The sequence below is a fragment of the Ictidomys tridecemlineatus genome, chromosome 3, assembly GCF_052094955.1.
Source record: "Ictidomys tridecemlineatus isolate mIctTri1 chromosome 3, mIctTri1.hap1, whole genome shotgun sequence".
Taxonomy (NCBI): Eukaryota; Metazoa; Chordata; class Mammalia; order Rodentia; family Sciuridae; genus Ictidomys; species Ictidomys tridecemlineatus.
This window is the reverse complement of record NC_135479.1, coordinates 70,740,926-70,768,623: the sequence shown is the minus strand read 5'-3', so window position 1 is coordinate 70,768,623 and position 27,698 is coordinate 70,740,926. Positions and strand designations below refer to the sequence as shown.

The window sequence follows — 27,698 nt, the reverse complement described above, 5'->3', positions numbered from 1 at the left end:
ATACAAATTTAAGATTTTGTATTTTGTAAAGTGGAAAAATGGCAGATTTAAGCTCCTGTCAGGATTTTAAAACTTATAAGCCATGTGGGTTATCTTAGCACTTTTTTTTTCATATTTGCACACAATCCAATTTTAGAGAAGAATGAGTTGGAGATATAGTCTACTGTTCTGAGCTAAAGAGCAATTGCCTTAGGATATTTCTAAAGCTTTTAACTTTTCTCACTTTTCAGAATTTTTGGTGATTTGAAAAAAATCTTTATTTTGAGAAATGAATTGTTTGAAATTAATTATTTATCTTTCCTGCATTATATATCACATTCATTGATTTTTTAGAAGAACTAACAGAACAGAATTCCAAAAGTGTTCTATGTAAATTTAAAGATATGTTTCTAATAATCAAGATAGAAAGAAGAAGCAAAACATCATCTAGTTTGGTGGTTCTTCCTCAAACTAGATAGAGTTACATATTTATTTCTGCTACTATTCACTAGGTTCCTGAGGTTGCAGAAATCACCAATCAACACAGAGAAAAGTCTTTTCAGTTTGTTTCTCATAACCAATTCAAGCTAAAATACAGTAGTATCACTGTAGTTTCAGACCAAAGTGTGTTTCTAAATAATAAAAATATGTATACATAAATATATAAATAAATATAAAATAAAATATAATATTAGATAGATTTTTTCCTGGATAATCATTTTATACATATTTCCCTTTAAACACAGTTCTGGGAACAAAGTGTCACAAATAAGACATAAATCCTGCATTGCTACACAGAATAATTAAGGCACATACTAAGAGCTTGGTATAAAACTTGGCATAGAGACATAAATAACTAGAGAACAGCATAGATAATTATACCTAAGTGCTAAATAGCAAATTCATAGTCTTTAAGTACATGAAGAGACAAGTGATCATAAAAAATTTTATAACTCAGTTGCTGCTAATATACAGAGATAGAGATATTTATTAAGAGAGGGTTTTATGCAGATTTTTGATTTAAAAAGGGAAAGATCTAATAATGGGGGTGATTTAAACATGAGCAATAATATTTTTCTGTATTCAGTACCTTTTTTGCAGATATATGAATTATAATTAATTCCAACCAGTAAAATGCAGAAATAGTGTAAAGATTATTCACTAGGAATAAAACTACTTAAAAAGAGAACCAAAACTTCCATTCCTGTCCAAATGTTTATTCCTGACAAAAAAAAAAAAAAAAAACTGCAGGTTAAGGATCTACACAACTAACATTTAAAGGTAAGAAATAATTTCAGCTCCAGACATTAGAATTTATGAACTGCCACTGAGATTTAGAGAGAATTGTTATTTGGTCGGCAGGAGCCAGAATTTTTATGAGGCACCAGTAAGGTTTTAGAGAGGGTTGTTATCTGGTAAGGGATAGCCAGGCATAGGTGAATTCAAAACACAGGTAGAAATTGCAAGCAAGTTTAAAACATCAAAATATTGTCAGGCCAAAGAGAAATTTTAGTTTTCTTACACAAAACAGAAATAAACTTTTTACCTCTAAAAGCTCTAAGAGAAGATTTTATTTTATTTATTTATTTTTTTATTATTATTCTTATTATTATTTTTGTATTTTCTCATATCTAATGGCTTCTGGCATTTCTTTGTTTGTGACCATAAATGCTTCTCTTCTGTGTTTATGGGGCTTCCAAAACAAAAAAAAATATATAGATAAGCCCTTTTCATAGGGAATATTTTTCAAACATAGCAAGTAACTACCCTTTAACCCACAGGGTCTGACAACCATATTATAGGATATGAAAGACCCTCCAATATGCTTGTTCTTCCAACCATTGTTTGCAAAGATTGACAAAAGTCAATTCATTGCACAGAATGAGTGAGATGAGTCTCTGCTCTGCAGTCCAGAACAGGAGGTAAAAGAGCCCCCAAAGTGAGTTTAAGACAGTGCTTTACATGACATCACTGACAAAATTAAAAAAAAAGAAAGAAAACATAAATTCAGAGAGAACCATACCCACATAATCTCATTTGACAGAATCAAATTTATAAGAGGAACAGAGGACAGAAGTAAATCAAAATAGATTTAACTATATTTTCTTTATCTAAATTGCTATTAATGTCTCCAAGGATTATAGAGTTCTGGATCCCCTCAGTTACTATTTTGTCATTACTGTCAACCTACAATGCATGAGGCACACTGAATTTACCCTCATAAGCATGTACTTATTATCACTTATTTTTTTCTAAAGAAATGCACATGTATATGTATATATTTTTCCCATATTTCTAAGATTCTACCCTGAAAATTTCTGTGATATCACTTCCCTGAAATGCATTTTCATTATTTCATGTCATTTCATCTAAGTATTCTATATCATGTGTTGGAAAAGATGAGACAACTCTAAGGCCATTCTTATTAGACTGCTTATAAACTATAATTAAAGGTCAACCTCTGTACTTCCACAGAACTTATGTCTCATTCACCTTTCTCATTAATAGTGCTTTATTTTTTAAGTAGGTAGCAGAAATTTTATTTTGAAGAAGAGTAAGTGATTTAAAGCCATTCAGTGTACTTTAGAGGATCCCAAAAACCTATGGTTGTGGTTCTTAAATAACCTTACCACTGAAAGATCTAGATTACACTCCAGGTTAGACACTGATACTATGATTCCATGGGAAATGGTTTCTTGGTTGTGAATATTGTCTTTCCCTTTCCCCTATAGTCTTGGAAATGTGTGTATTGTGTGAACTTTTAGAATTACTATTTTCCACACACTTAGCATGGATGCATTTGATAATAGAAGACATCTATATTCTGAAAAAAAAAAAGACCCTTCACCAAGCCCTAAAAAAGTGATAAAATAATCTTTGGAAAAAATAACAATCATCCATTAGATTATTTTTTTAAATTACTAAGAATAAGTATAGTTAGTAATATATTACTGAACTACTAAAAGTGATATAAATGCAATTTTAATTTTTAAAGTTTTTTCTGATTACTACAAAGAGAATAGAAAGCTGGGTTCATGAGCTGGAGTTATGTCTCAGTTGTAGACTACTTTGCTAGAATGTGCAAAACACTCGAGTTTGAGTCTAAGCAATGCATATAAAAATTTTTTATTGTTTTTCTTTTTTCATATATGTACTTTATTTTTTAGAGAGAGAAAGAGAGAGAGAGAGAGAGAGAGAGAGAGAGAGAGAGAGAGAATTTTAATATTTTTATTTTTTACTGATCGGCAGATACAACATCTTTGTTTGTATGTGGTGCTGAGGATCGAACCCTGGCCGCATGCATGCCAGACAAGCGCACTACCACTTGAGCCACATCCCCAGCTCCATATATGTACCTTAGATAATAATGACTATCACATTCCACAATCCTTGCTAATCTTTACACAACACTCCTACACTGGCTACTTCACATAAACTTGCCTCAGGGATTTAATGCATTAATCAAATAGATTTCATTCAGCCTATTCAGTGCTGTTGGAATAGATTTTATAAAAATCTAAAATTGTCATGTAGGTGGCATATTCCTAAAATTCTAGAAGCTATGGAAAATGACAAAGGAGAATTGTTAGTACAAAGACAGCCTCAGTAACATAACAAGGCTACAATCAACTTAATTAGACCTTGTCTCAAAATATAACATAAAAAAGGATGTGGATGTATCTCAGTGGTATGTACCTCTGGGTTCAATACTCAGCACCAATCCATACAAAACCAAGCAAATATCTTATAATTAATAGGAATTCCAGGGTACACAAATATGTAAAAATGTTGGTGACAATATAAATTTAATAAATATATTTTTATAAAAGTGTTAAGGTTCTTTAAAAGCCCAAAATAAAAATGCCATATAATCCACTAGTAATAATTTGGAGTAGCAGTGCAAAATTGTACATGCCTGTACTTCCAGTGCCTTAGGAGAATAAGAGTTAGAAAACTAGGGATTTATTCTCAAGTTAAAGGCTAGACTCAAGAACTTGGCAAGGTCCTAAGAAACTCAGTAAAACCCTCTCTCAAAAATAAATAAATAAATAAAAGTGTTGGAGACTGGGTATGTAGCAAATTGGTAAAGTGCCCTGAGGTTAATCTCCAGTATTTAAATAAATAAAAAAACATGTAAATAATAATTCTTGGTTAAAAAAAATGCCATACAATCCAGTAATAATAACTCTGGGTATATATGTAAAAATTTGGGATCCTTTTTGCTAAATATATTGCCACACATCTATTTTCATTGTACCTTTATTCACAGTATCTAATAAAAGAAAACAAATAAAGTACCTTTTAGATAGAAAGTATATCAGAAAATGCTTTCCAGCTGCAAAGCATCCAATTAGTCCATCCCTTTAGAACCTACACACTTAAAATTCAAACTGGTCCCTAGAAGACAAGACTAAGTGGTGTTTTCTAAATACTCCAAAAAATTTGCAATCTCTGGGAACCTTGTTTCAGATATTCTAAAACTCAGAACTAGGTCATATGGGAGGTCAGAATGAGAACACAAGACATAGTAAATTCTTTAATGGGGAATCTTAACTCAGACACTGACATAACCAAAAGCAATGTTGGAGATAAAAAATAGATTTTTTTCACTGATTTCTGGTTTATGGATTTAAATCAAATATATATTAGAAAAAAGGTTAAGGCTACTGGTTAAAATCTATGTAAAATCGGTATTAAAAATGTACCAGGGGCTGGGTGTGTTTGTGCAAGCCTGTAATCCAAGTTGCTGAAGAGGCTGAGGAAGAATTATGAAAATTTCACAGCCAGCCTTAGGAGAAGTGAGGTGCTAAGAAACTCAGTGAGATCCTGTCTCTAAATAAAGTAAAAAAAAAAAAAATCCTGGGGATTTGTCTTAGTAGTCAAGTGTTCATGAGTTCAATCTCCAATATCCCTTATAAAAAAATGTACCAGAGGGCTGGGGCTGGGGCTCAGTGGAGCTCACTTGTCTGGCACATGTGAGGCACTGGAATATAAGGTATATCAACAACTTTATATATATAGTATCAAGATATTGACATGAACTTTGGTATAATTTGCGTGTACTTTAGCCCTTAAGATTGAAATTAGTTGGGGCTGGGGATGTGGCTCAAGCGGTGGCGCACTTGCCTGGCATGTGTGCAGCCTGGGTTCGATCCTCAGCACCACATACAAAGATGTTGTGTCTGCCAAAAACTGAAAAATAAATATTAAAAAAACTCTCTCTCTCTCTCTCTCTCTCTCTCTCTCTCTCTCTCTCTCTCTTTAAAAAAAAAGATTGAAGTTGGCCAGGCAGGGTGGTTCATGCCTGTAATATCAGCTGTTTACAAGACTGATCATGAATTCAAAACCAGTCTCATCAATGGTGAGGCACTAAGCAACTCAGTGAAACCCTGTCTCTAAGTAAAATACAAAATAGGGGTAGGGATGTTGCTCAGTGGTAGACTGCCCCTGACTTCAATCCCTGGTCTCCTTCCCCCCCAAAATGGGGCTGAATAAATAGCTCAGCTTGTAGAGTGCTTGCCTTCTAAGCATGAGGCCCTGGGGTCAACACCCAGTACAGAGAGAGAGAGAGTGAGAGAAAGAGAGATTGAAATTGCATGTAATTTAAATTCAAGTTAGTCCCACTTTTATTTTTTCCTGCCACACCAGAATAAAAGAGTTTCCTGAAATATTTGGAATGTTTGTGTGGATTATTTATTTATTTATTTTTATTTACTTATTTTTATGTGATACTGAGTATCGAACCCAGGACCTTGCACGTGCTGGGTGAGTGCTCTGTGCTTGAGCCACAACCCCAGATTGTCTGACTATAGATAAATAAACAAACAAATTAATAAAAAAATAAACCCTCAATTGATGACCCATTACAGTTTTTAAAAATCCTTAATTGGGACATATAAACCTCATTTAGGAGAGATTCATTCTTTTTAATGTCACCTTATTTTATTCTGCTTTCTTCTCATGTGAAAATCTCAGAATGATGAATTAAAATCTTTTAAAAATGCCCCCAGTTCTTGAAGAAAAACATTATAAATGATGCATACATTTGAAATAAAACATGGGAAAATGATTAATAATGCTGAAAGTGGAGTTTTGAGATGAACCAAAATTTCTCAGTTTGCAAATTGAATCTGGGTGATTGTCTCATAAATTTTGAAGAAAAAAGATCTATTTAAGCAAAAAGAAATACAACGCCCACCATGTAGTATGAGGAATAATACCAAAAAAAAAAAAAAAAAAAAAAACCAACTCATTTTTGTGTTCCATCTTAGAAGTTTACTGATGGTTTGGGGCAGAACATGAAACATAATGCATTTAGAATAGGCTTTGGAAAAGGCATTTTGACTACCATATGGGTTCACTTTCATTCTTTTTTGTGACCCATCCTTTTTTCTTCAAATTCAATCAGTAATCACCCCTGGGACAAAGGACTTTGTTGAAGGTGTTCCCACAAGTGGGCTAAAGGTCTTTTACATTTGAAATAGGCCTTAATGGTGCTCATTAACATCTTTCAGTTAGCCACCAGGTGTGTGTGAGTGAGGCCCATTATCCGCATTACATGGTCATTATACTAGCTATTCTATTTTATACTTATTATCTGTGAACAGAGAACCCTAGTTTTGGATATGTGAACAGAGAGCTAAAAAACTAGGGGTTTATTCTGAGTCCTATGGAGAGCTAAATTGAAGTTCTGGATTTCAGATTTTTTTTTTTTTTGGATTTGAGATACTGCTTCTGCTACAATTAAAAATCTCAGGACTCATGAAGAGAATGAGTTGAAAGCCAGCATCATCAAATTTGTGAGGCGTTAAGAAATTCAAAGGGACCCTGTCTCTAAATAAAAATATTTTAAAAAAGGGGTGGGAATGTGAATCAGTGGATGAACACCTCTGCGTTGAATTTCTGTTACCAAAGAGAAAACAACACACACACACACAAAAAAAAAAAAAATAATAATAATAAATGAATAAATAAATGAACAAACAACAACAAAAAAAAAAAACCTCATCAGTAACAAGCCATAAAATTAACAGCCTCTCTCATGCATGAATACAATAAATGAATTTTTAGTTCTCTCCTGGTAATTATCTCAGTCTTCACTATGCAATCTGGAGACATGCTGGACTCATGGCACATGGAAGCCCACAAAGGGCTTTAGAAAGAAGCTAAAAACACCACACAATTATGGAACAAAATGCCCAGGTTTTAACTGCTGATCTAAGCCTCACTAGACTAGTCAGAGGGAGGTGAAGGCTAAGATACCACAGAGAGACCCTCTGGCCACAAGACTCTGGAGAGGACCACAAGGAGCCCCTAGCCATGACTGCCAGTTTCCACCATTGCCACTCCTGTCAGCTTTAAGCCACCTTCCTATGCAATCTCAATATAACAAGGCACACTTACCATTTCCTGGCTCTCAGGGTTCTCAGCGTTCTCCCTGTGGTTTGTTTTCAGCTTCTGCATAGCACAGACACCTGGGCTCTGGATCCAGGACAGAAGCCTACAAAAAGATTGAAAAAATGACGGGTTCCAGACACCAAGGGAACAGAAGATTTTAGAAGCCCTCCCCCTCATCACTGGCTGCATGAGGATTGGACAGTTCTCACCTAAGTGACTGATTGGTCAAGGCTTCAGGCACTGCCTCCAACCTGAGCCAAGTGGGCACACAATCAAAGTCTAAATGACAGGCTGCTCCATTGTCATTGTTTACCAACTACAGATAAGGGCTGAGAATATAGCTTAATCAGTAGAGTGCTTGTTTTGCTGATATAAGGCCATGGATTCCATATCCTGCACTTCACGCACACACTCTCCCTCCCCCCCAAAAAATTAAGTAAAGGACTTTGGGGACTAGGGTTATGGATCAGTGGTAGAGAACTTCCCTAGCCTGCGTGAGATACTGGGTTGAACACTGGTTGGTATGTGGGCAGCCCAGGTTTGATCCTCAGCACCATCTACAACAAAAAATATTCAAGAAAAAAAAAGACTGTGTATTGGACTTGTGCACCCTCACTATAGAAATCATAAACACTTTTTATAAATAATATATACATATATGTCTTCAGACAGTGTATAAAATTCTCCTGTGATGTCTTTTCAAGTAATTTATATTAATATTACAGGTATGCTTCACAAGCATGAAATGCTCCACAACTCTATTATTATTATTATTATTATTATTATTATTATTATTATTATTATTATTTGAGGCCTGTTAATTGCATTAAATGCCTCAGTATGGGGTTATTTTAAGGTAAAGTTTTCTTCCAATAATAGAACTGAGCCCAGAGAGAAATGTACTGACACATAACTTTTTTAAGGTTAAAGCAATTTGTAAATATATATATATATATATATATATATATATATATATATATATGAAAATGATATCACAATTAATTTAATATATATTTTTAAATTTTTAATTCTTTGTCTCATAAAAAAAAAACAGTTTGAGCTTTAAACTCATTAGCGATGTCCTTATATCCCTTCCCCCAAAAAAGTGACTCACAAGTATAACTGAAATTATTGAGACTCATAAATTTTTGATCCTTTATTTTAACAGGTGAAGTCTAAAGATTTTCTTTTTATTTTCACCTTTAAATGAAGCCCACTTTTTATAGCTTTCTTGTTGTGTAACTGACCATTAATATTCTGCAAATTTTACCCCCATTCTGATCACATTGGACTATTGATGTTTTGATGGAGGGGATCTCAAAGTGTTCATGCACAAGGTAGAAAATGGATATAGTAAGATATAAGACTGGTGATTGCTGAGTATGTAGATTTTGCTATACAAAATAAGTATTGGTGGATGATATGAGGGTAGGGAGAAAAAGAGCAATGAAAAAAAAAAAGAAGAAAAACTTGAACAGTATAGGGGCTCACATGCTACAAATCTACAATGATAGTGTGAATATAGAGGGTAGTGTTCTTAGAAGCAGCAATAAAATTTGAGGGAAAGAAAAAGGTAATTTTTTGCAGAGTTCCCAAGTGAGAGAGCCAGGTGAATGGGTTCTGTGTTCAACTCTTCCCACCTAGGAGTGGAATTTATAGTTCATAGGGTATGTCTCAGTAAGTAGTAAAACACCATTTCTATGTACCTTTACACTTTTTCTTGGCTACAAGCTGACTTTGACAATTCCAGTAACATTGCATCTTTGCACTTGTTAGCTATTCATTCATTAATTAATTCATAACAATATTTATTTGTTTTTTATTAATTCACTTTTTCTTTAGTTGTCATCGTTTTTACATTACTGGTGATTACATAATTGCATAAATATTCTGAATGTTGACTTTTGGTTAAATATTGTTTTATGTGTTTATTCATACATTTATTTTCATTGAAATGTTTTTCCTTTGCCAAGCCTGAATTATGTGAGACCTCAATCTTCATTTATGAAGACTAGATAAAATCACATTATTCCAAATAACTCAAGGATTCATCATTTTTGCAGAACCCTAATCACCGGCTAAAATTGACCCAGTCTGTGTCAACTAAAAGCTGTGTCAAAAGTCCTCTTTTTTTATATACACTTTAATAAAGAATTCCTCTCTCACTTTTATATTTTGGAGAGTAGACTAACTTCCCAAGCAGTAGTTAAACAACTATTACTTTTAAATTATTTACATCCTTGACACTAAGAGTGTCACTAATTACTTTTTTTATTTTTTCAAGATCTCTCTCTCTCTCTCTCTCTCTCTCTCTCTCTCCCTCTCTCTCTCTCTGACAAATTCAAATCAGATATGCTTTTTTACTAAGAAACATTCTCAGCCTTTAATAAAATATTCTATAAAGAAAAAGGGTTTCGCTGATTTTCTTAGAGCCTCGCTAAGTTGCTGTGGCTGGCTGACTTTAATCTAATGCTATAGAAGTTTGCAATATATATATATATATATATATACATAGACATGGTTCATTTGACTCTTTCTTTTGGGGACTGTGCCAGAGTTACCTTCTTCTTTCACTTCTACCTTGTTTCTGCCTCCAAAGAAACTACCCTTTATCCTCATACTACCATTGATCCACCATTAGACTTTTTAAATCTGAACTCTTTAGCTGGTCATTTTTTCCCTCTTTCCTTCACAGCACTTTTTTCTCTACCCATACCTATTCCACCAATACTTTTTCATGAATACTCACTACTACATACTCAGTATCCACCAATATCACATCCTGACCCATCCCTGTTCTTCCTCTTCCATGGAACACTTTGAGATCCCCTCCATCCAGATATCAATAGTCCAGAGTAAGGTCAGGTAAGGGTGTTCTTTATGAAGGTTTTTAAAAGTTATTTACATAACAACAAGCCTATTAAAATTGGGATGTATTTTATCTTAGATTAAAAAAAAATCTACAGACTGCACTGTTATACTGAATTGTGTAAAATTCATTAATCTCAATAATTTGGAAAAAGAAATTCTATAAACAGGAGAATAAAGAAAAGAACATAATAGATAAAATTGACAAATTTGAAGACACACCAAGTGTACATATCAAAGAGTGTCATATATCAGTGCTTTCAAAAGACAAATTAATTTGAAATAAATGTAGTTAATATGAGATGTAGTAATCATTTATTAATTGTATATCATGGTAGTATACATGTATATGTACAAAATGCATCTCATATAATTATAAGTATACATTGCAAAAGATGAACTCTACGGTAAATACCTACGTCTAGGTTTATGTATTACCAAATGTTCAGGATACATTTTGTACTTTATAAAGTTTACAACTGACAAAGAGACCTTTTTAATTTTCAATGTTTAAAAGGAGTAGTATTTATTTTCAGTAAGAATATAATGCCATAATTTATCTTTAATTTTTAAATATTTTTAATTATATATGACAACAGAATGCATTACAATTCTTATTAGAGATATAGAGCACAATTTTTCATTTCTCTAGTTTTATACAAAATATATTTACATGAATTCACTTCTTTATACATATACTTAATATAACAATATACATCATATTCCACCATCATTTCTAACCCCATGATCTCTCCTCTCACCTCCTAACCCCCAAAAGATCATTTTGATACACAATGATGTATGCTATAAAGTTACAGAAAAGAGTATATACCTTATAATAATATGAACAGATAAAGTTTTGTAATTAATACATAGCATAATAATAATAATAAACTTGCCATTTAGACATTAATAAATTATACATCTAGCACTACTGACATATTTTCCAAGAAAATTGACCTCTTTTCCAAAAAGGGGGTGTATTTGAGGGGTAAAATGGTATTCTATGATTTCTTAATATCAAGAATAAATTATTTTCAGAAGTCATGTATATTTCAATATAAAAATAAAATAGAACCAGGTTCCATGGCACACACCTCTAATCCCATTGGATTGTGAGGCTAAGGCAAGATAATTCTGAGTTTAAAGCCAGCCTCAGAAATTTAGCAAGGCTCTAAGAAACTATGTGTGACCCAGTCTCTGTGTGCCCCTGATTTAAATTTCCAGTAAGAAACAATAACAAAAAGAATACAAAGTATTGATGAGGACACAGAACAAATTCTCATGAACTAAAGATAGAGTAGAAATTGCTGTTATTTCATCATTAAAACTGTATATATATATATATATATATATATATATATATATATATATATATATGAATGAAATACTCCTCACCAAGCAGCTTAGACCTGTAGAAATTATAGTATGTGTACCATGACAGTGTACAAGTATGTGATAGCATAAGACTAGAGCTATACTTGTCAATACAGTACAAATCTGTGGCATAGGAGGAAAGAGAAGGTGATTCAGAAAAATAAAAATAATAAAGTTTGAGAAAACATGGTTTCTGAATCCCAGAAAGATTTTTGGTTTAATTAGAGTACAAAATAGCACATAAGTATTATGCTGAAGTTAAATCTGTTAAATACATCAAATGTATAATGGATTTCAAGGAAAATATGTGGAACTTATCACAAACTAAATAAAAATTTATTAAAGCACATAAAATAGTATGTGCATAAATAAAACTAATTATTACAAAGACAACTATTTTAATTCAATTTAATATGTAATATTTTCCTATCAAAATTTTAGCATGTTTTTCTTTAAATACAAGAAGAGATCTGGACGTGTTGGTGCAAAATTGTAATCCCCGTACCTTGGGAGGCTGAGACAGGTGTATTGTGAGCTCAAAGCCAGCATCAGCAAAAGTGAGGCCCTGAGCAACTCAGTAAGACACCATCTCTAAATGTCATACAAAATAGGTTTGGGGATGTGGCTCAATTCCCCTGAGTTTAATTCCAAGTACCAAATAAAAGGAAATAAAAGAAGGGTCAAGAAAAATTATCTTAGAAATAAAATATATGTAAAATACCCCAAAACCTTTAATAAAAAAACAAATAATATAGTTATTGTTATGAGACACATTTAATGTTTATTATAAAACAATATTGCAATAATACAGACCAATATATCATAATATGAATCAAATCTGAAACCATATGTAGATCAATAGTATTGTTAAGAGCAATAGAAAGGAATATGTAAAACTGACCATATGAAAAATAACATTACAATTGAATGAATGAATCTATCCAACCTAAAGTTAGTATAGGGACATAGTGGCAAAGTTCACTGTTAGAGTGTGTGTGCAGAATGGGCAAGATAGTCAGTTCCAAAATTAGCAACACTATAAAAAGCAAATATTAAGAGGGAATGATGTTGAAAATAAAACAGTATATTAAATGAGACACTCTTCCATCTATAGATTCATTTAAGGAAAAAAAAAACTACTGTGAGTGTCTCTTTGGCAAAATCATGAATGAGTAGAGAGATTTAGATACAACTGGATATTAGTCCAGTCTTAAGAAATGTACCACATTTGGGACAAAATCCCCAATTGCCATCATCGCCTCTAGTGAACAGAAATGTGAGAGAGGGTTTGAGTATGTAGCTCAGTTTTTAGAGTGCTTGCCTTGTATGCACAAGGCCCTGGATTCAATCTCTAGCACCACAAAAAAAGAAAGAAAGAAAGAAAGAAAGAAAGAAAGAAAGAAAGAAAGAAAGAAAGAAAGAAAGAAAGAAAGAAAAAGAAAGAAGGAGATATGAAAGAAATGATACAAAAAATGGTGATATCTAGGAGCCATAAAATCTTTCACAAGTGTTCCATCAGGTGTGACCAAGACACAAAAATACCCAAATATCAAAATTGTCAATTTATCTCAAAAAATAATCTGCCAGCATATTTTCCCAATTGCTCTTGCTGACAGATGAAGTTCACTCTAGCTTGTATCATAGGTGAAATAGGGAGGAATCCATAAACTACTCTTAGCTTGAGTGAGATTTTAGAACATCCTGAATCCTGCCCCAACCCTGATACACTAGTAATAAGGCCAGAACTACCAATTCCTCATAGAAAAATTTTTGGTTTCTTTTTTTTTTTTTGGGGGGGGGGTGTGTATGTGTGTATTGAATGTTTCAAATTTAACATATTTTGTTTATGTTACTATGTCCCTGATACACTAGTAATAATGAAAGAACTACCAATTGCTCCTAGAAAGTTTTTTTTGTGTGTGTGGATGTGTCGATGTGTGTAGTAAATATCTCAACTTTAACATATTTTATTTACGTTACTGTGTCCTGAAGTTCCAAACTCTAGAACAAAAGGTGATTGAGCTTATGTAAATCTCTGTAGATTTCAAACAAATGAATTTACATTCTTTTTCCCAGCACTTTTATGAACTATGATACCAAATAGCAGTTCAGAAAGGAGGTTAAAAAACAATGATCCCTGTTTATTCCAAAAAATCTTTACAAAATAGTCCTACATTGGCTACTTCATATAAACTTTCCACAGGGATAAAATGCATCAGTCAAAGAGATTTTCTGTAGCCTGGGCAGTGTTGTTGAAAAGGTTATTATAATAATCTGAAAGAGCTAGGTGTGGAGGCAAGTCAGGAGGATTGTGATTTGAAAGACAGCCTTAACAACATAGCAAGGCTATAAGCAACTTATTGAGATATTAGTGATATATCACCTGTCTCAAAAAAAAAAAAAGGACTGGGGACATAACTCAGTGGTAAGCACCCCTGGAGTTCAATTCCTAGCACCAAACCACAACAAACTAAACAAATATCTGAAAGATTGTAGGGACTCCAGAGTATAGGTGGTTCTTAAGAGCTCAAAATAAAAATGCCATATAATCCACTAATAATAATTTTTTGAAGCAGGGTATTATTGTGAATGTCTGTACTCTCAGTGGCTTGGGAGGATAAAACAGGAGGAACTTAAATGCAAGACAAGCCTCAGAAACTTGGCAATGGCTTAAGTGACTCAGTGATATCCTGTCTTATTAAAAAAAAAATAGGGATGTAACACAGAGGTAAAGTGCCTAAATAAATAAAAATAAATAACAATTCTTGGTTTAAAAAATGCCCTATAATCCAGTAATTATAATTCTGGATAAATATCTAAAGAAATTTTAACACTTATGTTAAAGAAATTATTTCACTTCCATTTTTATTTTAGGTTTATTCACAGTATCTAATAAAAGGAATCAAATGAAATGCCTTTTAGATGCAAGGTATTGATGAAAAGTTTCCTTCCAGCTGCAGATCATCCATCTACTTGCCTTAAAAGCTGCATACTTATAATTTAAACTACTCCCTAAAAGGCCAGACTCAGATATGGATTTTTCTGAGTACTCTAAGAGATTTTGGTACCTCTGGACAAATTGTGTAAGACTTTTCCAAAACTAAGGAATAGGTAAATTTTGGAGTTTGGAATGTGGACAACATACAGTAAATTCCTCAAGGGGGAATCTTAATTCAGACACTGTGATAAGGTGTCTGGTCTGGGGAAGAAAAAGGAAGTAAAATCAGAGTTTGATATAAAACTAGACTTTGCTTTACTTATTTCTTGGTTATTGATTTAATCCAAATAGATATTGGAAAAGGGGTAAAGCTACTAATTAAAATTTATGTAAAACAGGTATTTTAAAAGTACCAGGAAAGAGCTGAAGGTGTGGCTAAGTGGTACAGTGCTTGACTAGCATATATGAGGCCCTGAGCTTAATTCTCAGCACAACAAATATAAATAAATAAAATATAAGAAATATTTTAAATAATACCAGGTAAGTGTTTAGGTTTGTGGCTTAGTAGTAGAGTGCTTGGCTAGTATGCATGAGGCAGTCCGCTTGATACTGGACCCACATTAATAATAATAATAATAATAATAATAATAATACTTTGTTTATCTACAACTAAGAAAAAAATTATTTTAAAAAAGTACAACAGTGCTATGGCCTGTAACATTCTAATTATCTGTGTTCTAATTAAGCCCTTGCAATTGAACTTTCTTATTATTTAAATTTAAGTCCAGTTCCACTTTTATTTCCTGCCACACCAAGATAAAGAAGTTTGCTTGAATATGGGAATGCTTCTAAATGTAATTTTAATAAAGTTGTCTTACATATTTAAAAACTTAGTTGAAAGCAAACTTGGTGGCACAGGCCATAACCCCTGTGGCGCAGAAGAATTATACATGGGTATCATGAGTTCAAAGCTACCCTCAGCAAAAGCAAAGCACTAAGCAACTAAGTGAGACCCTCTCTCTAAATAAATACAAAAAAGGACTGGGGATGTGACAGGAGAGTTACAGGAGAGTTTGAAATAAACAAAGGACAGGAGAGTTTGAAGTAAACATGTTGTGATGAAGAAAGGTGCCTAAGCTAGAAAATGTGTGAAATAGATAAGGATAAAAGGTAAACATGTTTTGAGGTATTTTAGCACAAAACAAGTGTGATTTTCTAAGATAAGCAAAGATGTAAACAAGATGTGATGTAATAGAGACGATCTGTTAAGATAGGATAAGAAATAGAAATTATGGAATAAACATGTTTTTGGTTTAAAGTATTGTAAACAACTATAGTATTTAAAGGCCAGGAAGGCTGAGCTCTTTGGCCAGTTCAGACTCACTATGTGTGGGTCAACATCGAGCGAACTGAGTCCCACCAGCCTCTGTTCCTGTGCCTCGTGTGATGTGATGGAGTGAATAATAATAAACCGAGCATTCGAAAAGGCATCTCGCGTGTGGCGGCTTCTTCTTTCAAGACACGGATCGTCGGCCGGGAGAGGTTACCTGGGGCAGGGGCAGCCGTGACTTCAGGACCACCCGGGAGAGGTCGGAGGACCTCGCCGCCGTCCTTTGCTCATGTCAGGATGTGTCTCAGTGCCCCTGAGTTAAATACCTGGTACAAAAAAAAAAAAAAAACAAAACAAAAAAAATTCAATAGAGGACAAATACATTAAAGAAACAAACAAAAACAACAAAGAAAAACCCTTAATTTTGAACAAATTAACTACACTATTGTGAGGATGGCCTTAGGCCTGGCCTAAAAAACTCCATTTCAAAGCCTTCAGTTTGAAACAGACAGTCTCACCAGGGCATGCCTAAAGAAGCCCTGCAGTATTGCCCTCAGACATAAACAAATCACTTCCTCTCACCTTGATAAACAGAGTGAGGCCTCTGTCAGGTTGTCCTCACCTAATAAGAGGGAAGGGTGAGAAGACTAAGGTGCAGACCACCAGACCAGATGTTTCTGGCCCTAGAGTAAATGGTGTCATGGAAAAATCTGGTGGTAACTAACAAGGATTGAAAAAGGGGTAAAAAAGCTGCAAAATTTAGTATAAAGAGTATAGCAAATGAACAGATGTTCAGCCAGCTCAATAAAAAATGCACTTGAGCTGGGGAGGCTGATGAGGACTTGGAATGACATCTCATCACTTCTCATCATTTGTATTATCCTCACCACTCTTAAACTCTACAGCCACACCTTCGTGAGACAGGGAAAGGTAAAAGATTATGTAATGTTCTTCTCATGTGACAAAAACTTAATTTCACTGGGGAGAAACCCAATGGGGAAAATAAAACCAAGAGGCAAGATCTCACACACACACCCAAAATATATTCTTTTATGAAAAAAAAATTTATCAAAATTACTTTAAAATTTCATTTAACTTTTGTGCTGTCTTATGAGAAAGCAAATTTTATTTTAAACTTCTAAGCAATGTCCTAAGGCATTAATATTTTCCCAGAGGGAAAAACAATATAATGCACTAGTATAATTTAAAAATTTCTAGTATTCATAATAAAAATTAAGAAGGACAGCTTAAATCAATATAATAACTTAAACCACTATATCCAAAATATTATTATTTTTGAAAACATCAATTGACTAATAAATAAATGTATTTTTCAAGCTTCATCCTAAAATTTACTCTTGACCTCTCAGAGATATCTATGTTTACCACAGCTATATTCCATGTTTGAGATCTATAAATACTCTGACCTTCGCAAGGTGAAAAAAATATACAACTCAGTTCTGTGTCATAAGTTATGGAATAAACATACCAAACAACATTCTTTCAGGGCCAAAGAATGGGAGAGACTGCAATTTGAGAGAGCAGCCATCTACAATTCAGAAGTGTACAAAAGTGGACACTGTTTCTCACAAGATTCTGGGCACAGATCCATTTTCATTTTAGATATCATACTTTAACCAAAAGAGATTGGTATCACTGGAGAGAAGACTCTAGTAAATCAGATCATCAGTAACCCAGAAACTAGAGTCTAAACATTTGTTTTTAATTTATTTTGCAGTTTTGTCTTTAGCCTAATTCAGGGTTGTGATTTCAATTTTCTTCTTTAGTATGGGGTATGCTGAGAATATCATCAGACATTAAAGGCATAGAAGTCTACACATATTTCCATATAATTCAATAAAGCCTGTCAAGAGATTAAAGTTTAATTTTAAATTAATAAAAATTTAACCAGTACCTATAAGGCACCATATGCTTTTCACATAACTTCTGTTCCACATGTGATTGAATCCTGGCATTCAGCCTATGTTTAGTAAATTAGATATCTATCACTGAATAAAAGAAACTATATAAAAATTATTGTCTCAAGAGTGGGCTTATCATCAATTAAGGCTGAGTTCATATGGGATATTTTTACTGCATTAGGTGATAGTTGGTAAGGTTACTGTACTTCAGAGGGAGATATGGTTGCCAAAATAAGCACCCTACTTCTCGGAATCAAATAAACTGAGGTGGGCTCATTCTCATGGAGGTGACAGTGTTATGAAAGTAAAAACAAAGTATTCAAAATGTTTCCTGACTAATACACTTTCATAGTCACAGATTTACATAAGTCACACACTAAAAATAAGAGCTCAGATCCAAAATTTGGGAAATATACTCTGCACTTTAGTTACAAGAAGATTAAAAACACATTGTCATCTTTATGTACACAGATAGGGCTAAAGAATTGCTAATATATTGGCACTCGGTATCATTCTACTTTTTGTAATGGATGAGGTTTACATAGCTGTTCAGTGTGAAAGAATATTTGAAAGGTCTCATGAATATTAAGCAACTTTACTGGAATTCAGGATCAATTCTATGTGACCCCAAAGCCACAACTCACATCCTCTAGACTACATGAATTATCAATCTTTCATTATTGTCTTAGAAGTTAGATAGTGGCACAAAAAAGCAGAATTTTTTTTGTACCAAGAACTGGACTCAGAACACTTTATCACAAATCACATCTCCAGCCCATTTGTTTTTAAAGACAAGCCAAGTTTTCGCTAAGATGCTTAAGGCTCCACTGAGTTGCTGAGTCTAGCTTTGAGCTTAAAATCCTTCTTCCTCAGCCTCTTGAGTCACTGAAATTACATACATGCATTATAATATGGGCTCTTGTTTCCTGGATTATGAACAGGAAAAATTGAAATCCTAAGCAAAGAAACAGCTGTTATAATCACCCCCTTTGCTATTTCTGGCTTATTTCCTAAGGTTTAAATATTGAAACCCATATTTCAATGTATATTAAAGATAACATTATCTATTATAGTGAACAGTATGTTGATCTCCATTCTATCCAGACAATTGTTTTACTGCCTAAACTTTTATTTAATTTGAAAATGTTACTCAATATATTTGAACTTCTGTTTTTTCTGCTGGCATTATTAGGATACTAGGTTCAAACCTTACAGCATATGGAAAATTAAGGTGTGGTTATAGCTAAAGAGAAGACTATATGATAAATAAAATTTTAAACTCACAAGAATTAGGTATTTTTTTGTTGTTTTTTTTTTAATGTATCCTTGGTGAATAAGATAGAGTGCACAGTCAAATCTTAAATCATACAAAGCGGCTCTGTCTCTAGTTAATAAAGAAAAATATCAAATACAAAAAGTTGTGTTACAAAATCACATGACACTTGGTTTGTTAACAGCAGCACAGGAATGGATTTCTGCATTATTCAATTGTATGTATATTCTGGATCATCAAAATAATATCAGTATTACTTAAATACTTATTACATCTTTAGTTTCAGCCACACAGCAGTTGATCAATGATAAGTTGAAAGAATGATGAGCTTTTCAGGATACCATCTGGACATCACTTTTAGTAATCCTAGGCAGGGGGGATTGTGTTCTAGTCATATCACAATACAGTGTATTTTTGTGGCCTGTAGATACAGGCCTCTTACTTCCTGGCTAATAGATCATTGCAGAAGACTTCAGGAGTGTAGATTTTTTGATGATGAATCCTAAAAGTGTGGATCATTGGAAAGGCCAAATATGGCTATAGCTACTCTGTTGTTGATGCTTCCAACAGGTTCTTATTATTATTTATTGAAGTAATAAATACCCTGATTTAGTGTATTAATTCATTGTTGGCAAGGTCTCGGCTTGGCACCAGAATCACAAGCCACCACACAGCTTCGTAGGTTCAAACAGCAATTCTTTATTCCCGCTCTCACACCGCCTCCACACAGGTCCAGGGGCAATCACGTTCTGCCATCTACCCGCAATTCACCTACTCCACGAGGCTATCTCCAAATCCCATTTTAATCTCACGAGAACAAGCAGCAGGAATACCCTAATCCCAGCAATAATCTTCAATCTCCAACTTCCCTAAAACCCATTATCTTAAACTGGCAACGCCTTAAACTCAAGGAGCCAGTTACTTCCTCAAACCTGATCAGCTCTAAACCCGGATCCGCCTTGGTCCTTGAGCAAGGTCACCTTATTAAAGCATGCATGCAATGTCCCATCAAATGTCCTCTAAGCAGCATGGGGTACGCTTGGCAAGGAAATTTCGATGCGTCATTCCTACTTGGTAATGGCCCTCAGCACATTGTCATACACATTTTCTTTTGAGCATGTGTTCATTATGTAAAATATTGAACATTCATCTTTGTTTTCTGTCCTATATATGAAAAGGCCTATGAAATGATGCAGGAATCTAAGGGCTGAAGGCTGTGGGATGTCTGGGAGCTATTGTGGGTTTTTTTGCATAAATGTGACTACACTGCCAACTCTGCCTCACATCTCTCAATTGCTAGAGACCCGAATTTTACATCCTGGGTCTCAACATCCATATAGCAACTGGCAAAGTCTTTAGGATATTTGCAGGTGAGAGATATCTCAGTCCTGATAGATTACTAGAGGTTTTTAGGGGAGTGGTGGCACCTATAGACACCAAGAAGCATACATTACTTAGTTGCCTCAGTCTTATTACAGTGGACTCCTATGGAGAGTTGTGATATAATGGGATTAGTTCCTTGTAAGCAGAAATAAGGATTCTGACTGCACTGTGGGCAAACATGAGCCCTGCAAGTTGAAGTGTCAATGAAGTGTTGAAGCCTAGGCCCCAGCCCCTGGTCAAAGAAAAAAGTGGCAGTAGTGGCATAGATGATTTGGAGAAGTAGTCAAATGAGTCATGTGCAGCTGCTCTGGCCATGGGATGAATGGTTTCTATATATCTGAGAGCAAAAATTGATGCAAATATATGAGAGACTACCAGAGTGAGGAATTGCAAGATAATCAAGAGGTCTAGGAATCCAAAATACACCCAGTACAGTAAAATCTCTGTATTTTGAAAATACCTATCAACCTTCCCCATTGTGATGTTGAGTCTGTAAAGAAGAAAGATAAAGGCCTTCAAGTCCAGTCATTGGATGATGCATAAAATGAAACAACAGCAGCCAATGGCTCCCGTGAACAACTGGCATGGCCAGTGCAGGTATCCAAGTTTAATATATTTTACCTGTTAAGCAGAACTGATGGACTTAAAAACATAATTTACCCAGGTCTCAAGAGAGCAAGATTATTATTTTTTGTCTGTAAAAATTAGAGATAAATGCCAAATGCCAATGTCTTGGCTTGGCACAAGATCACGAGCCACCACACAGCTTTGTAGGTTCAAACAGCAATTCTTTATTCCCGATCTCACACCAGCCTCCACACACACTCAGGGGAAATTTTCAATCTCCCGCACAATACACGTCCTAAATACCTTTTCTCCAGGAGAACTTAGTGGGAATTCAGGCAGCAGGCACGCCCTACTCCCAGCAGCAATAATCTTCAACCTCCCACTTTCCTAAAACTTTTTTTGTCTTAAACCGGGAACACCCTAAGGAGCAGGATACTTCCTCAAACCTGATCAGCTCTAAACCCAGATCCGCCTTGGTCCTTGAGCAAGGTCACCTTACATGCAATGTCAACAGTGAAATCCATTTAACATGGGGTACGCTGGCAAGGAAATTTTGAAGCGTCATTCCTACTTGACAATGGCCCTCAGCATCTCCCCCCTTCTGATTAATAAAACAACAAGCAATGTGGCTTAGGACCGTGCCTGGTAGGTTGTCCAATTCAACATATGGTTCTTACCCGTCATGGGAGAACTTACCTTTAGGCGTCAGTTTCCTGCCTTAGGTTGAATCCACTGCAACCAGATCAACCGGTCACTGACTACCGGTCCAGCATTCAGCCATGCTTGTGGATAGGCCTATGCACCAGTGGGGGGGTGAGGTTCTTGCCTCACCTCTGTTGGCCCCCAAATTTAGCCTTGGTGCCAGTGGGGGGTGAGGTTCTTTGCCTCACCTCTGTTGGCCCCCAAATTTTAGACTATCGCTAGTAGAAGGGAGGAGGATACAGAAATGCCACGATACCAAGCCAATTGACAGCTCCTCTGGAAAAATTGCATCACTGGTGACACCATCAGCAAAGATGCTAGCATTACCACAATTAACATGGGGTGCGCTGGCAAGGAAATTGCATCACTGGTGACACCATCAGCAAAGATATGCCAGCAGTACCACAATTTGCTGCACCAGACGATAGTTCACAATGCATGCAACTGATATATAGTCCAGGCAAGTTCCGCAAGCAGTTCAAATCGGAGGAGTATATCAATATGTCCATTTCCTCCCAAAGTAAATCAAGTCCTTGATTGAGCATTACTTGTTGAGTTATATTCATTGATGCATCAGTTTATACAGTTTACTGTGATAGCTATCATAGAAGCTGTAGTTTGGTTTTCTTAGTCTTCACCGGCACTGGGATGGAGATGGGAATTCTGGCAATGATGCTAAAGAGACATTATCCTGAACAGAATTATTAAATATAATGAAAAGGAAAGGTAAAAGTAAACAAACAGATCTGTTAACCACCTTTGAAAACAATCATTAACAGCTGTTTACCTAATTTAAATTAAACCACTAAAATCACGTGAATAAAAAAAATTTCGGATCCATTTTTTCATGAGCGTTCCTCATATAAAAAATATGGACATACACACATACAGACATGCAACACAAAACAGTGCACACATAACATACAACACATAAGACAATAGTAAGTAAAGGCATTGTAGCTATACCTAGGTGAAATCTCCATTGCAATGTTTAAAAACTCAACAGTCAAAAAATAAAACACAGTCAAAAAATAAAACTGATCAGAAAAACATTAACCTAGGTTTATATGAACTCAAAAAATAAAATAGAACTTTATGATGTGGGAAAAATGCAATAATAAAATAGATATTGAAAAAAAGCACCGTGGTTAATCACTGTCACAAATGTAAGAATAGCCAAGCTGGAGCTCTGGATATCAGCTGCTATGGATTTCAGTCAAATCATCTTCTTTTTCTGTAGAAATTGTTTTGGTTAACCTCTCTGGAATCCAAATCAGCTGCTGTTCTCCCTGTGGGAACACACAAACGGAACACCGACTCCAGACAATAACTGGATCCGGACCTTTCCATTGTCCTGTTAGAATATCTTTCCAAAGTACCTTAGGCTTATGTACATTTTTCGGATACATATGTCTTTCCGCAGCACTAAGTCCTGATGAATCCAAATTTAGAAAGTTTAGAGTGAGATCAAGCTCCTATTGTCGTGGAAGTCTTCTCCCTGAGAACTGCGCAGGTTCACTGAGGATGCTCCCCTGATCACCTGTCATGAGTCTACCCAGTACCTATTAGGCTGCCCCTTATGCCAACCTGCACAGTCCCTTCAGGGTCAGTGATCATTTTGCTCTGAGTCCAGCCTCCCTTTGTCCCCACACCACCATGTTCTCCAAGACCAGCCTCCTTTCCCAGGCACCATCAGGACTGTCATCCCTCTGCCTTGGTGTAAGGCATATGCCTCCCTCTCCTCTCCTTCATTCTTAGGACACCTAAGTCTCCTGGTAGCTTTAAGCTTTTACAAAAGACAGCGTTGGATTTCAATGCAGCTTCTATATCCCATCCTTGTGCAAGGCAAGGAATTAACAAAATTTAAAACTTAGGTAGCCCCTTTAGGTGTCAGCCACCATTTTAAGTACTCTACCTATGTCAGCTCGTTTAATTCTCACAAAACTTTATAAGGTAGATCCTGTTGCAATTCCGTTTCACAGACAAGGAAAGTCACATACTAAGAGGCTAAAGACTTTATCCTAAGCCACACAGCCAGGCAGACTCTATCTTCAGAGTCTGGGATCCATGAGGAATGCCCTACTTCTGGTCATTTATAAACCGCTGCCTTGAAACTGCAGGAGAACAAATACAGATTAAAACACATGGAAGGTGACAACCCAAAATGTTTTCCCATACTAGGAGAGAAGTGAATAAACTTCCTAGGCTGGGTTAAATAGGGTCCCTACCTCCATGATGCTATATGGGCTTACTTTGGCTCAGATGCCACTAGGGGAGAAGAAAAGGATAAAAAAAAAAAAAGATTTATAAAATGCAAAGTTCTGTTTCAAAAAAGAGTAACATGAGTTTGACCAAGTTTTAAAGCAGAAGTGGCTCAAGTCACTTTGAGGAACAGGAATACAATTTAAACCAGCAGCAAAAATGGCAACTGAGTTTAGTTTTTTTTAAAAAAAATGCATTTCTAAACAATTGACTTGAAGAATGTTTTTACCTGGTGCATATATTCTTTATCAGATAGTGAAGTACAAATGTGTCCCTTTAAAAATAGAACAAAACATTTCTTCAGTTGAATGTAGAGGGTCAGAGGGGTCCACAAAAATTTCAAGAAGAACTGTCATGAAAACTGTATTTTCATGGAAAGGTCTCTCTCATATGTCCTCTACTCTAATTTCTTGGTCATTTAAATGTAACATGATTCAATCTAAATATTTTTTTCTTTCCTAAACCTATCCCCAATCCTATATTCTCTACCTATATTAGTCTACTTTCTGTTATTGTAGCAAAATACCTGAGGCTGTAAAAGGACAGGGTAAAAAGATTCCATAGAAGAACACAAGAGGCAACTTGGAATTCTTTGAATGAATACTGGATGCAACAGTGTGAAAACAATTTCATAAACACATCCTCATTTTATCACATAAGAAGTCAGCACAGTATACCTTCAGAGGGGCAGAATCCCTGGCTTTGAATCCTGACTTCACTACCAGCTTTCTCATTTTGAGCAACTGATTTCATCTCTTCCTACTTCAGTTCCTCAACTACAAATAGAAGCATCTTAATACAGGTTTCCAGGGAGCATGGTGTGCATTAAATGAGCTTTATGCACATGAGTCACTTAGAAGAATGACCAGCCAACAGTATACACTTACGAAACAGTAGGTGCTACTGTCAACTTCATAAAGGTTATTTACAAGATTTTAATTTCCAAGACCTCTTTCACATATACACCTTTTTAAATAATGGTTTGGACACTAGAACAAGACAACTCCAAGCACAGCTTTCTAGATCTGACCTCATGGACCAGTGGCTTCAAACAAAGATGAACAGTATATTTCACTAAACTTTCTTACTAGTATCTGTCTGAGAATTTGTTTGTGAACTTCCAGCAAACACTGTGTTTATATCCTGCCTGTTTCCTCATTTTTTCTTTCACCTCAAAGCCTTCCCAGAGCAGGATTTCTGAAAACCTGTTGGACCTAAGAACCTTGTTGGATCGTGACTCAGTAGAGGACATCCAGAATCTGCATTTCCTCAGCTCCTCAACTGCCTCTATCGCAAGTAGTGCCTGATAATCTGTTTGAGAAATACCGCCATGTTATCTCTCATCCAGGTCCAACAGGGCAAGAAGTCTTTCAAAACCCCTAGGACAAAAGGAGAAGGTGGTGGCAGTCACAACAGCTGGAAGGTACGTACCACAGCATCTCTCTCTGCAATGCTGCCAAGCCCTCTGTCAGCACCCCATAAATAATAACCTCTGTGACAATAATAGCTGGGATAAGTGTGCTGAAATTTAACAAGGGAGAAGTGGGGCCATCGATGGAATGAGCAGAGGTGGAACAGAATGGGGGAGAAAGTCCTGGCTCCATGAAGGAGAGTTCTAGAAGCCTAGTGTCTCTCCAGCCATGGGTTGAGAAGAACAAGGAATTTCCTCAACAGTGATGCAGATGCAAGATGTCCTAGACAGAACCATGCCCACATGACATTCTTGACTCCTTGGGTAACTTCCAGAGCCCAGACAGATGGACAGAGGTTCCTGGAGACCAATTCCAACCACATTCCTTAGCTCAGGCATGGAAGACCACTCCTTCCCAGAGTTGCCCTCTTCTCTTTCACAGCCATGAGCCCCCACAATTCCCAATTGATCAGTCAGTATTTGGGTCTCCAACACGTGCAAGATGCTGTCCTAGCAAAGGAAGAATACGAAATGAGACACAGTTCCAGCCTTTCGGGATCCTACAATGCCTTTGTGGAGACTGGATTGGTGAAATCTGGCAGGAGAAAAGAAAGGGGATCTATGCTGATCTTCTCTTCTTGCTCTCCCAGGGCTCCTCTCCACCTTTTGCTCTGAACCCCTAGAGGGTGATGTCTCAGGGATCCACGACCCAGCTTGCCTCCTTCTAGCTTCCTTGGGATCAATAATTTGGAGTTGACAGTAATAAATTCAAAGGCAAGAAGAGCCAAAGGTCTAAAAAGACATTCCCCAGTTCCTGTTTTTCCTGTGCAGTGGCTGCATTTTGCTACCTGAGGATGTAGCTGCTCCTTGGGGGCCCTTCTCCTATAGCCCCCACCTCAGTGAGGCCCGGCCATCAGATGCTGCCTGGTACCAGGGGACGAGGGGTGACAGCTGCTTGTTACCTGCAAGCCCAGGTGCTACAGCATCCCTCACTGGTTTCCCTTAACCCGCCCACATCAAAGTAAATAACCCCTTCATCCAACTGCCTTCTGTTGCTCTGAGTCCTCCCTCTGTTCCAAAGGCAGGTGATGTCCAGTAAGCACACCCTGGGCACATCCCATTCTCACTGGTGTCCTCTGGCAGCAACATCTGTGACCATCTCTTGCTCTCTCTGGAGCCTGGGATGTCTTGGACAGCTTGAGGGTTCTGAGGGTCCTCACTCCCAAGCTGATTAAGTGAGCAGCTTCCTGATCCTTCAGGACAACTCTGAAGTGTTCTCTCTGCCGTCACCCAGAAGTTCCTGGCAGGGTTGAGCCATATTTTCCCACAGTGGTACCTTGCTCATTAATATACCTTCTCTCTCTCCTCTGCCTCACATCCCTGATCCCCTACTAGAGCTCCTTGAGATCACTCCCAAATTAAGATCTTGCACTAAAAACCTGGTCTCAGGATCGGCTTCTAGAGGAGGCCTACATGAGACAGGATATATGTTTCCTGCAGGAAGTCTGATTGGTATAGGATCTAATGTTTATTAAATACCTACAATGTGGGGCTGGGGATATAGCTTAGTTGGTAGAGTGCTTGCCTCTCATGCACAAGGCCTTGTGTTTAATCCCCAGCACCACTACCAGCCCCGCAAAAATACCTACAATGTGATAAGGCAGTGCTAGGCACTGTCCAAAAGCATTCGTATTTTTCTATTCAGTTAGGTACTAATGGTAACGACTTCATGCAGGTGATAAGAATGCAGCTCAAAGAGGTTCATTTGCCCAAAGATTCTCAACTGGTAAATAGGTGGCAGAGGAAGGGAGAATTAATTAGCCTTAAGTGATGGTGCACATCCTTGTCTTTAGGATGTTTAAATGGGCAGGTAAACGAAAGACTGAACTCAAATCTGCAGGAGCTCCGGAAGCTAGCTTAGTCAGAGAGGTTTATAGGACGAGATTCAAAGTCCCAACAGCCCTGGCAAAGCCCTGACCCTGACTCACACTGATGCCCTCAACAGTCAAGGGTCTGTTCCACCAGGTCCATGCACAACTCAGCACCTGGAGACTGTTGCCACCACTATCTACTCCACCTGCTCCCCCACGGGAAGGTCTAAACTTCTAGTCTCACTGGCAAAGGCCTCCAGCAAAGGCTGTGTGGAGGGGAAGAAGGGGGTCAGGAGGATGAAGGGGACGTCCGTTTCACTGGGCTGCTTTTGCCTTTCTTAGCATGTGCTCTTGCTGCAGTCACTGCTGCATGGGGCTCCTGAGACCACAGACTGACTGACCTCCTGCTGGAAACAC

The 27,698-nt window shown here is 36.3% G+C and overlaps 1 pseudogene; it reads right to left on the bottom strand.

Moving 5' to 3' along the window:
- LOC144375670 (uncharacterized) overlaps positions 1-25,331 on the bottom strand; it is a 48,779-nt pseudogene extending 23,448 nt beyond the window's left edge.
- Between the last annotated feature and the right edge of the window lie 2,367 nt (positions 25,332-27,698).